General features: G+C 30.9%; 2 long non-coding RNA genes across 3 annotated transcripts; both read right to left on the reverse strand.

The window, feature by feature from the left end:
• Window positions 1-1,386: 1,386 nt before the first annotated feature.
• On the reverse strand, window positions 1,387-3,969 carry LOC145804438 (uncharacterized). 2 transcript variants are annotated; one of them, XR_014346156.1, is made up of 2 exons: window positions 3,828-3,969; window positions 1,387-2,810 (listed from the first exon to the last, which is right to left on the reverse strand). It is a non-coding gene; the product is annotated as an uncharacterized LOC145804438 (long non-coding RNA). The 2 variants fall into 2 exon arrangements; XR_014346155.1 differs by having other exon boundaries at window positions 1,387-2,813.
• A 5,244-nt stretch (window positions 3,970-9,213) lies between these two features.
• Window positions 9,214-12,977, reverse strand: LOC145804439 (uncharacterized). Its single transcript, XR_014346157.1, has 3 exons — window positions 12,807-12,977; window positions 10,502-10,635; window positions 9,214-10,317 (listed from the first exon to the last, which is right to left on the reverse strand). It is a non-coding gene; the product is annotated as an uncharacterized LOC145804439 (long non-coding RNA).
• Between the last annotated feature and the right edge of the window lie 862 nt (window positions 12,978-13,839).

The following is a 13,839-nucleotide window of genomic DNA, read 5'->3' on the forward strand; positions in this document are numbered from 1 at the left end:
TTCTATAACATCAAACAATCATTTATCACGATGATCACAGTTGCTCTGCGACATTTTACCTCTCTCAAATAATGTTTCATGAATCAAATCCTTTTTTAAGAAAGGTGACAGCAGAACACTACCTAAAACAAAGAATGAGGAATGAATTGATAACTTTGAACTAATAGCAAAGATATAACATTGCACTTCAAAAGTCTTAACGTTTGGCAAAGTGTTGCATTTGGAAAAAGATGAAATATTATTTTTTGAGAATTCAAAAAATTTATTAATATTTCTGGAACTGTGAAAAAAAAAAACTCATCCGGTTAGTTTTAAAAATAATTTATATACACGTGTAGCGTTCAATTTAATATTGATTAATTAAAATAATAGAATTCAATATTTTTTTTGGTTAAATTTTTAACAAATTCCAAATGATAAATGGTAGAGTATTATTTTAAAGAATAATGATTCATCAAAAATAATTGTATATATTTAAGGCACCTATTGATGTTTCTTGAGTAGCTTTTAAATAAAAATTTTGAAATTTTAATATTATTGATAATGTACCTTCATTAGCCCTGCCAAAAGATGTATGCAAAAATAATTTAGCTGGTATAAAAAATTTACAATTATTATGATGTGTCATATAATTAATCAGAATCTTTTTAAGAACTGAAACTATTAAAGTTACAGAAATTTTGTGCCTAATTCCTTTTAAAAACACTATTTATGATTTGAATTTGTAATTTTTTATGCATCAATGTGAATAACTCTTACTATCCCACCTTTGAGTAAATCCACCTTAAGATATAATTAAAGACCGATGCATCACTTTAGATACAATTAAAAACAAAAAAAATTAGCAAAAGTCTTTTCAATTAATAATCAAAAAAATACATCATGAGTTATAATCAAGTCATTATTTATATATATTATAAATTTTTTTGTTATTTTTATTTTTTTCAGAAAAAAATATTTCGATATAAGTGAAATTCATAATTTTTTGATAAATTAGATTAATACAAATGATGATTTGATTTCAAGTTAAAAATATAATTTTTTTTAAAATTATTTGAATTTTTTTTATAAGCCTTTTACATAGTGACATAATTTTTTATCAATCATTAGCAAATCGATTTGTAATTTGGCTTTCAATTGTCAGAATTTTTCGACACAAAATATTAAGATTCAAAATTAATTTTTCATTTTAAAAATAAATTATCATGTATCGCACAAAATACCTACTAGTTAATTAATAAAGAGATTGAGATAAAAAGTGTGAAAATGTTCCATCCCCTAATTTTTCCAAACTCACCCAATGATATGGCAAATAATAAATTGTTATCATTCGAGGGAGTTTGGGGTAGAAATTAGGAGATGTAGTATTACTCTTCAAAATAATAATAAAAAGTAAAGACAGGTCAACATATATAATTTTGATTTATTAATTTCAACATCCATAAAAAAAAGTACAAATTTTCAGAAGAGAGAAAATAAACCAACGAGACAACCTACACAAAAAATAGAAAAAGAAAAAGGAAACTGAAGACGACAATCAGATAACAATAATAATAGGTCATTTTTGATTTGGTTTCCTAAACCCTAGGCTCTGGCGACTGGTAATAAAAAAGTCATGAACCGCATCAGAGAATTGGTAGCACCTCCTCTCATCCTCATCATTTTGTCCGAACAATGAAACTAAGCTCTCTTTGTAACAAACAGCCCAAAGCCCAAGAAAACTGCCACATCCGTACATTTCAAGATTTCTAATCTCATGAGTTTCATGGTTGAACAACACCAGCTCGTTCATCCAAGTTTCAAAGAAAAGCTGCTTCTCCTTCCAAAACCCACACGGACGTGAAACTTCTGGAAAGGGTTTTACTGTTACTAGTTTGATCCAACACCCTTCCTCCTCCATCACCCATATATCAATAATACATTCCAAAGTCAAATCAGTTTGAGAAAAGAACAAACCAATAGAACCGTTGTACAATGAAAGAGACCCCCATTTATGTTTAGTACTAGCAGGCACCTCTATCTCTCTAAACTCCTCTAGCCTCATGTCAAATGAAAGGATGCCATATCGATTAGCATCATTAACTACAGAACACAGCCAATAATATGCTCCATTTATGCATGTGGCACATAAAGAATTATAGATGGAACGATGTGTAGGCATCGTAAGAAGATCGAAATGTCTCCATGAATCTTTACCTAGAGTCTACACTGCAACAACATAATAAGGATAATATATGTCATCATCCCATTCATCACCTGATTCATCACCAATCACTTCATAAAAGTTGCGAATCCAAATAATCTTGTAATCCCTAGTCAATGGATCCAACCCAAATCCAACTACATTTCTAATGGCATGAAATTTGGGTGGAAAAATTGGTTCGAGTACATGGAGGCGTCTAAACTCTCTCATAGCAGGGTTCCACAGAGCCATACGGTCGCCATCACTGTACCTAGTGTGTACCAAAAATATGCCGTCAATGGGGCCAACAACATCTCCCATACAATCTGGGATCTGTAGATGATCAAGATTTTCATGTAAAGGCGGTATGCCAGCAAGTGTTTCATCAGGGAAAAGAGCGATAGCATATCTTTCAATGTCGGAAATATAATGATGAACAAGGAGACGGCCATTATTGTTTTCTTGGTTAAAGTGCTTGCTAATGAAATCAGGATTTTTAATTAGTGTGTACCAGTACCTGCAGACACATTTGAATCGCAACAGGGATTTCACGGGCAGCCTTGAGAGTATCTCATTCACAACATCTTCAGGTAAATTTCGATCCCTATTGCTCAACATTTTACCACCTCTGCTGTCAAGATGACACAAAAATAAAAAGAACAAACCTGCATTTTAGTTGAGTGAAAAAGGACAAAAAGAAATCTTGTAATGCTCACCAGCCGCAACAACCTCAATTCCAAAAAAGATATTGATAATGATTCATTTCCTTAATACACCAAATAATATAAAAAGAAATATAGGTTGACTTATCGTATGTGATTTTGAGACAATAAAAAAAAAAAAAAAAAAAATTCTATAACATCAAACAATCATTTATCACGATGATCACAGTTGCTCTGCGACATTTTACCTCTCTCAAATAATGTTTCATGAATCAAATCCTTTTTTAAGAAAGGTGACAGCAGAACACTACCTAAAAGAAAGAATGAGGAATGAATTGATAACTTTGAACTAATAGCAAAGATATAACATTGCACTTCAAAAGTCTTAACGTTTGGCAAAGTGTTGCATTTGGAAAAAGATGAAATATTATTTTTTGAGAATTCAAAAAATTTATTAATATTTCTGGAACTGTGAAAAAAAAAAAACTCATCCGGTTAGTTTTTAGTTTTTGGAGTTTTTTTTCTTTTCTTTTTTCCCCCTAATATACAAGTTCACCTATAGAAATATATGGAATTTCTGAGGAATAGATGGAGAGATTCTAAGACATGGAAATAAATCAATAAACCAAAAACATATGAATAGATCGGCAAAAACCAGACAATTGACAGATAAGAAGCACAGAAAAATAAAGTAAAAAACAGAGAACCAGCTTCAAATGTTAACGCAGAGAGAGAGAGAGAGAGAGAGAGAGAGAGATTGCTTCGGGCGATGTGGTTGAGAGATGTCTATATACCTAAAATCTCCACAATTTCAACAGGAGAGATTAATAAGAACAGCCACAATCTAACACAAAATAATATTAGTCAGTCCAAATTAAACTAATACAGACAAACAACTGTGGTCATTGTGATGATGTAAATAGAAGAGCAAGAGAAACAAATCTGGAGAGTAAATAAGAGAGCAAAGAGAAAAGGAGACTTACCAGTTACCAAATCGGCGATCTGAGAGGATGATCGACGGCGACCGACAAGGCTAGCGACGGCGGTGGCGGCAACCGACAAGTTGAGGAGGAGCGAGACGGAGAGAGAATTAGGGATGGTTTGGTTTGGTTTGGGATGATGTATTTTTATTTATTTATTTATTTTTTTTGAACGATGGGATGATGTATTTTGGTGTCAATAAAAATAAAAATAAAAATATTAAAATAGTTTAAGTTAAAATATCAAGAAAATTTTAGATTATTTTGTTTTTAAAATTATTATACAAAAATTAATTTGGCATTAAGATTTTGTATTATTTTAATTTAATTCTTAATTTTTTTTAAAAAAATTTGTCCAATTTACTTCTCATCGTCTATTTTCAATTACAATCAGTAAGCCCCCTAAATATAAAAAAAAATAAATTTTAAATAATATACTTTTCAAAAAATAATAAAAATATATAAAATTCCTCATTTAGAATTATCTTTTTAAGTTTCAAATTATCCAGAGTCCATACTGGATAAACTAATTGAGTCGAAAATTTATTGGCTACTTTATGTGTATGCATGCACATACTTGTAACTAGATTATTCCCCAAATTAATTTTTATAGAATCGATCGACTTATAGTAATTTCAAAATTGAGTGGGTAAAAAAAAATTAAAATTCAATTATTGTCTAAATAATTTATTTAATGTTTAAACTTTTTTTTTTCATTTTTGAGATGAAAAATTCACATGGTTCCAATTTTCTGAATTCAATTTTTTTGAAAATGAGTTTTTTATTTTTAGTAATTTTTTCTGTAATTTTTAGTATTTTTTTTTCTAGTGAATTTAAATTATATAGGGTATCATTCTGAGTTTAAACTTATTTTTATATAATTTTTTTGTAAACATTTTAAATATATATATATATATATATATAAAGTTTTTACGACATTGTGTTCTTCAAAAGAAAAGTTGTTTGTTTTTTTTGCATATTGATTTAACAGGTTCATAGAGAAGTCAGAAAAAGAAAACAAAAAAGGGAATAATTTTTTTTTATTCATTGTGTTTTCATTTTTTTTTTCTTTCTGTATTTCTTTAAAATGTATTTCAGTTTTCAAATTGTTTCCAAAACAATAGTATTCCAAACTTTTCCAAAAAAATAAAATAAAAATTGCACACACAAAAAAAGAATGAGGATGTTCTTAAACATTTTTTGAAACACCAAAAACAATGATAATAATAAAATATTAAAAAACAAAAAAAATTCTTATTTCTTGGATGGTTGAGAATAGTAAGTTGAAAATATATTCTGAAAATTTACTTATTTTAGAAAAAATAATGAGTAAGGAATAGATATTCAGTTTTTTTTTTTTTTGGGGGGGGGGGAGGAAGTAAGAAATAGATTTTTAGAAAAAAATTTCAATTTCAAGGTTTGATATGAGATATATATATATCACTCATATACTTTTGCATTATCTTTGAATTTTTTTGGAGGAGATTGATTAATAAGTCTCATATTTTTTTTTCTTGTGATCCATTTAGTTATTTTGAATGTATAATGACTCATTTGTCCGTCACATTGGAGTATCACATTTGAAATAGTATACTAAAGAGATTTTTAGTGTCACATTATATCCGTCACGTTAGAGTTTCACATTTACAAAAAGTACATTAAAGAGTTTTTAATTTTTTTAGAGTGTCATATCATACCTGCCATGTTGGAGTGTCATATCATATCTGCCACGTTGTCACGTTTGAGAAAAATACATTAAAAAGTTTTTTTTTTATTTTTTTAGAGCGTCACATCATACTCGCCATGTTGTCACGTTTGGAAAAAGTACACTAAAGAGTGTCACGTATCACGTTTGAGAAAAGTATATTAAGGAGCTTTAAATTTTTTTTAGAGTGGCACATCATACCCGCCACGTTGTCACGTTTGGAAAAAATGCTCCAAGGAGTTTTCAATTATTTTTAGAGTGTCACATCATACCCGTTATGTTGTTACGTTTCAAAAAAATATACTAAGGAGTCTTTATTTTTTTTGAAGTGTTACATCATACCCGCGTCATCGTTACACTTGGGAAAAATACACTAAGGAATTTTTATTTTTTTTATTTTTATTTTTTTATAGTAAAAGTTATGGAGTATGACATCATACTTGTCATGTTGTAACATTTAGGAAAAGTACACTAAATAATTTTTAATTTTTTTGAAGTGTCACATCGTTGCCATATTGGAGTATCACATTATACCTGTCACATTAATAAAAGGGTATAGCTGTCTACCAGAACACTAGGGGTGAGTATGATTCGGATTGAGGTAAAATTAGGACTAGCTCGTTATCTACGGTTCTTGAAAAATTGGAACCAATCTAATCCGTTTAAATTGTGGAACCAATCCAAACCAATCTATTTAAACACGGATCGGATCGGTTTAGGATGACAGATTCACATAATTAAATAACAAAAAAGATATAAAACATTTTAATTTCATAAAAACATAAACATAACATCATATTAGTTTCACAATAGTAACATGTCTTTCTACAATAGCGACATACTTCTTTTAGAATTTAAACAACTATAAGAAAATTGGCTCCGCCATAAATATTTAAACTAACAAACAAAAACAATAAAAAAAGATACTATGCGGATTTAGGTTTGGGTTTTTGTTTTATACGGAATAAGAGAAGACATTATGTGGGAGGGTGTATAATATAAATATAGACTATTTGTATACGGTCCGGATCGGTTTCAATCCGGAACCGATCCGTGGACTACGAATTTTTAATTTTTCAATCTGAAACGGAGCCATGGATTCAAAAAATAATCCAAACTTACTGAATTGAACTGGACCGGATCGGATTACGAATTTTACGAATTCCTTGCTTAGCAGTACAAAACACTATTAAAATCACAAACAGAACCACACGGAAAGAAACTCTCCACTAATAGGACTTAACAGATTAATAGAAAAAACTTGAGATTAATTGGAATCTTGTTTGTGAAATGAGATTTATTGGCAAATATCCCCCTTTTTTTTTTTTTGAATTTTTTGAATTAATTAATTATTATAATGATTCATTTCCTTAATACACCAAATGAAAAAAGAATGATCTATTATTAAAATTATATTTCTATCTATTTTTTTAAGATAAATTTGATATAAAAATATAACTAGTAATATCCAACCATCTCGATTTTTTGTATTAATATTTTTATAACATGCCCCAAAATAGGCTCACCATACCTAACTATCCAACTCAAGAATTTGATTTTTCTTTAGTTCTTTTTTCTTCTTTCCAATCTAAAAAAAAAAAAAACCCCAAGGAAAAACAAATTCTTGAATAATTTCTCATGTTTTGGACAAACTATCTAGTAATTGCAACTTTTCATGTCCAAGAACAATGAAGCAAAAGCTGGCCTAGATATAGTAGTAACATGTACGCATGTTATATACTATATATTAAAATCTGATCATAATAATGTACACTAAATCATTCCACACGTGAGAGGAGTTCATCAAATTAAAATATGAACAACTAGGCAAATTCTAACTATTGATCTACTTCTGAAATATAAATATTAGCTCTTGTTTACATAGGTTAAGAAAATTTTATATTTTCTTGCAAAATGTATAATATTTTAAAACTTATTGATATGTGTCTTTAAGGTATGTGTTAATAAAATTATTAAATATTTTAAAGATAAGTAACAAATGTTAGGGACAAATGCATTTATAGAGCATTTGTCACCATTTCTTTTCATTTTTCTATGTGATTATGTTAATTGTCATCCCCAATTACAAGAAAGGCAACAGCAGTGTACTTTGAACATCGCCTGGACTGGAGATCTTAGAGGTTGGGCTATGTTGGGCCTAATTGATTCTAGCAGAAAGTTACAAGACTAATAAATGGCCAATGTGTTACTTTCATCAGGTGTCCATGTATATCCATTTAATGATAATTTACTTTTTATTCATCATTTCTTTATTTATTTGGAAAAAAATTATTTAGTTATAAATTCTATAAAAATACTTGTAATCTGATAACTCAATTGAGGGAGTGGGGCAGGCGGATTGACAATCTGGGATGTAGGGCTGTTCAAATATCTGTCTGTCCTAGTTAACTCGCTCTATTCGACTCGGATAAACTACTAACAAAAGGTTCCGGCGGTCATTTCTAAAAATAATTTATATACACGTATAACGTCTAATTTAATATTGATTAATTGAAATAATAGAATTCAATACTTTTTTTTGTTAAATTTTTAACAAATGCCAAATGATAAATGGTAAGAGTATTATTTTAAAGAATAATGATTCATCAAAAATAATTGTATATATTTAAGACCATCTCCAACGGTGAACCAAACCCAGCATCAAATTCAAATTTTGATGAAAAACCTACTTTTTCAAGCTCCAACCGTTGCACCAGATTGATATCAAAATGAGATTTCAACAAAAAAAGTATCAAACTGAGAACGAGACACAGATTTTACCAAATCACTGTTACTGACCGTTGAAAGAGGTACACCGGTCAACCAGCCGGTTGCCCGGTCGGTTGACCAACCGGTCAACCAGCCGGTTGCCCGGTCGGTTGACCAACCGGTCAACCAGTAAAAGATTCAAATAGTTCAGGAAAAAAAGTTCAAACCGTTAAAAAAAAAAAAAAAAAAAATTTGCCTAACCGGTCAATCGGCCGGTCGACCACCCCGGTCGTCCCGAAAAAGTTCAGAAAGTTCAAAGAAAAGTTCAGACAATTCACCAAAAAAAAAAAAAAAAAAAAAAATTTTTTTTGCCTAACCGGTCAACCGGCCGGTCGACCACCCGATTGTCCCGGGATAGATTTGGTGAAAGGTGAACCGTTGGAGCGAGTGGTATCAAATTAGTGAAATGGGTCATTTTTGACTCAAATTTGGTGAAAAATTTGAGTCACCGTTGGAGATGCTCTAAGGCATGTTTCTTGAGTAGTTTTTAAATAAAAATTTTGAAATTTTAATATTATTGATAATGTACCTTCATTAGCTTTGCCAAAATATGTATGCAAAAATAATTTAGCTTGAATAAAAAATTTACAATTATTATGATGCGTCATATAATTAATCAGAATCTTTTTAAGTACTGAACCTATTAAGGTTATAGCGATTTTGTGCCTAATTCTTTTTAAAAACACTATTTATGATTTGAATTTATAATTTTTTATACATCAATGTGAATAACTCTTACTATCCTACCTTTGAGTAAACCCACCTTAAGATATAATTAAAGACCTGATGCATCAGTTTAGATACGATTAAAAACAAACGAAATTAGCAAAAATCTTTTCAATTAATAATCAAAATAATATACCATGAGTTATAATCAAGTCATAATTTATATATATTATAAAGACAGGTCAACAAATATAATTTTGATTTATTAATTTCAACATCCATAAAAAAAAGTACAAATTTTCAGAAGAGAGAAAATAAACCAACGAGACAACCTACACAAAAAATAGAAAAAAAAAAGGAAACCGAAGAGGACAATCAGATAACAATAATAATAGGTCATTTTGGATTTGGTTTCCTATACGCTAGGCTCTGGCGACTGGTAATAAAGAAGTCATGAACCGCATCAGAGAATTGGTAGCACCTCCTCCCATCCTCATCATTTTGTCCGAACAATGAAACTAAGCTCTCTTTGTAACAAACAGCCCAAAGCCCAAGAAAACTGCCACATTCGTACATTTCAAGATTTCTAATCTCATGAGTTTCATGGTTGAACAACACCAGCTCGCTCGTCTGAGTTTCGAAGAAAAGCTCCTTCTCCTTCCAAAACCCACACGGACGTGAAACTTCTGGAAAGGGTTTTACTGTTACTAGTTTGATCCAACACCCTTCCTCCTCCATCACCCATATATCAATAATACATTCCAAAGTCAAATCAGTTTGAGAAAAGAACAAACCAATAGAACCGTTGTACAATGAAAGAGACCCCCATTTATGTTTAGTACTAGCAGGCACCTCTATCTCTCTAAACTCCTCTAGCCTCATGTCAAATGAAAGGATGCCATATCGATTAGCATCATTAACTACAGAACACAGCCAATAATATGCTCCATTTATGCATGTGGCACATAAAGAATTATAGATGGAACAATGTGTAGGCATCGTAAGAAGATCGAAATGTCTCCATGAATCTTTACCTAGAGTGTACACTGCAACAACATAATAAGGATAATATATGTCATCACCCAATTCATCACCTGATTCATCACCAATCACTTCATAAAAGTTGCGAATCCAAATAATCTTGTAATCCCTAGTCAATGGATCCAACCCAAATCCAACTACATTTATAATGGCATGAAAATTTGGTGGAAAAACTGGTTAGAGTACATGGAGGCGTCTAAACTCTCTCATAGCAGGGTTCCACAGAGCCATACGGTCGCCATCACTGTACCTAGTGTGTACCAAAAATATGCCGTTGATGGGGCCAGCAACATCTCCCATACAATCTGGGATCTGTAGATGATCAAGATTTTCATGTAAAGGCGGTATGCCAGCAAGTGTTTCATCAGGGAAAAGAGCGATAGCATATCTATCAATGTCGGAAATATAATGATGAACAAGGAGACGGCCATTATTGTTTTCTTGGTTAAAGTGCTTGCTAATGAGATCAGGATTTTTAATTAGAGTGTACCAGTACCTGCAGACACATTTGAATCGCAATAGGGATTTTACGGGCAGCCTTGAGAGTATCTCATTCACAACATCTTCAGGTAAATTTCGATCCCTAGTGCTCAACATTTTACCACCTCTGCTGTCAAGAGCCTTATTTTTCTGATGACACAAAAATAAAAAGAACAAACCTGCATTTTAGTTGAGTGAAAAAGGACAAAAAGAAATCTTGTAATGCTCACCAGCTGCAACAACCTCAATTGCAAAAAAGATATTGATAATGATTCATTTCCTTAATACACCAAATAATATAAAAAGAAATATAGGTTGACGTATCATATGTGATTTTGAGACAATAAAAAAAAAAAAAAAAAAAATTCTATAACATCAAACAATCATTTATCACGATGATCACAGTTGCTCTGCGACATTTTACCTCTCTCAAATAATGTTTCATGAATCAAATCCTTTTTTAAGAAAGGTGACAGCAGAACACTACCTAAAACAAAGAATGAGGAATGAATTGATAACTTTGAACTAATAGCAAAGATATAACATTGCACTTCAAAAGTCTTAACGTTTGGCAAAGTGTTGCATTTGGAAAAAGATGAAATATTATTTTTTGAGAATTCAAAAAATTTATTAATATTTCTGGAACTGTGAAAAAAAAAAAAAAACTATTTTAATATAAGAAAAATAATTTGGAAGCAATTTATTGTGGTGAAAAATAAGGGTATAAAATAATTTGCTGAAATATAGTGGACATAAGGGTATATCCTCTATGCAATAGGCAGCAGCATAGCTAAAATAGAAAAATAATATGGAAGCAATTTATTGTGGTTCATTGAAAGGTTGGTGTCAGTTCTCTTCCCATCCTTGGCATTTTTTTCTTGCTTAAGAACATGGCCAACATCTTAGTTTTAGTATGACCTCAAGATTGATTTTTAACATAAAATGACATGTGGAACAAGGACACCATTGCAGCGAGTTTGGGGAGTACTTTGGTCAAACGGCAAATTTGGGTTCAAAGGTGGGCATTGAGGGTAAATGAATCACTCTCCCACTTACAAAGCAATTTTTACTATTTTTCTTGAAATTCGAGTCAGTATTGCTGACGTCATTGGGCAAGGTTTCAAGAGTGGACCTCACTATTATAGCCGGTCAAATGTTTGCCTTATTCATCTTTGGCATGCTCTAATATGTTTTAAGTTACTTGTTTGCTCTACTCATGTATGACATTTAAAATTTCTGATCGGGTTTTATACTTGCACCAAGGATCCTCTAGAGTGAAATTTTCCTAAAGTTTCCTAGAGTACTACATTGTGTGGTTGAGATTTACTGACAAGTCACATCAGAAAAATTGATGTGACTTGCCAGTAAATCTCAACCACACAATGTAACACTCTAGGAAACTTTAGGGAAAAATCACTCTAGAGGATCCTTGCTCTTATACTTGGTTTGTCTTGTAGCCTGTACTTGCAGTTATGTACTTGGTGCAGTACATGCCAACCATTGGCTTTTGGCTTATGGACAAGGTATTATCTATGCTCCCATCATTAAAACATTTGCCTTGTTCTAGATGTGCAATCATCACACAAAAGCCTTAATAATGTATGACATATTAGGAAATTAGGGCCTAAGGTTGTATACAATGAGATTTGTGGTGGATTTATGGCTAGTAGAGCTTCTATGGTTGGGGTTTGAATTGGTAGATGAAAGGTTTGATGGTTCACAGAAGGGGAAAGGTTTAAAATGGTTCAATCTTCCGAGTTGGAAGTTGCTGGATTTTCAAATAAAGGGCTTAAACAACAGATATTTATTGTTTGTTAAATCGGAGGCCAATAGGACTGGGCAGTTGGCCCAGTAGTCCATGTAGCTGTCCCTTTGGACAGTGAGAAGGTTAGATGTTCAGGGTTTTAGTCCATGGAGCTACGGCGGCCCTTTTGTTATAATCTAACTCATTAACCCCCTAACATCCTATCATATGGCAAAAAATAAAGTAAAAAACAGAGAACCAGCTTCAAATGTTAACGCAGAGAGAGAGAGAGAGAGATTGCTTCGGGCGATGTGGTTGAGAGATGTCTATATACCTAAAATCTCCACAATTTCAACAGGAGAGATTAATAAGAACAGCCACAATCTAACACAAAATAATATTAGTCAGTCCAAATTAAACTAATACAGACAAACAACTGTGGTCATTGCACTCCAACATCAAAAAATAATATTAAAAAAAATGCCCACAACCTGGATAGCAAAAGGAGAGTAAATAGAAGAGCAAGAGAAACAAATCTGGAGAGTAAATAAGAGAGCAAAGAGAAAGGGAGACTTACCAGTTACCAAATCGGCGATCTGAGAGGATGATCGACGGCGACCGACAAGGCTAGCGACGGCGGTGGCGGCAACCGACAAGTTGAGGAGGAGCGAGACAGAGAGAGAATTAGGGATGGTTTGGTTTGGTTTGGGATGATGTATTTTTATTTATTTATTTATTTTTTTTGAACGATGGGATGATGTATTTTGGTGTCAATAAAAACAAAAATAAAAATATTAAAATAGTTTAAGTTAAAATATCAAGAAAATTTTATATTATTTTGTTTTTAAAATTATTATACAAAAATTAATTTGGCATTAAGATTTTGTATTATTTTAATTTAATTCTTAATTTTTTTAAAAAAAATTTGTCCAATTTACTTCTCGTCGTCTATTTTCAATTACAATCAGTAAGCCCCCTAAATATAAAAAAAATTAAATTTTAAATAATATACTTTACAAAAAATAATAAAAATATATAAAATTCCTCATTTAGAATTATCTTTTTAAGTTTCAAATTATCTAGAGTCCATACTGGATAAACTAATTGAGTTGAAAATTTATTGGCTACTTTATGTGTATGCATGCACATACTTGTAACTAGATTATTCCCCAAATTAATTTTTATAGAATCGATCGACTTATAGTAATTTCAAAATTGAGTGGGTAAAAAAAAATTAAAATTTAATTATTGTCTAAACAATTTATTTAATGTTTAAACTTTTTTTTTCATTTTTGAGATGAAAAATTCACATGGTTCCAATTTTCTTAATTCAATTTTTTTGAAAATGATTTTTTTATTTTTAGTATTTTTTTCTGATTGAAATTTATCATTTTTAGTATTCACATGATTTATCATTTTTAGTATTTATAAAAAAAAAATCGGATTGAAATTTTTTTAATAAAAGTTTTCACGACATGCTAATGCATGCCGTGTAAAGTTATCATATTTTACGACATGAAATGTATGTCATCTTAAGTACAAATATTTTATGACATATTTTTGTATGCCGTGAAAATATACATTTTTTATGGCATACTTTTGCATGCCAT

Source organism: Camellia sinensis, chromosome 12 (genome assembly GCF_055761805.1).
Source record: "Camellia sinensis isolate YWXY chromosome 12, ASM5576180v1, whole genome shotgun sequence".
NCBI classification, from domain to species: Eukaryota; Viridiplantae; Streptophyta; class Magnoliopsida; order Ericales; family Theaceae; genus Camellia; species Camellia sinensis.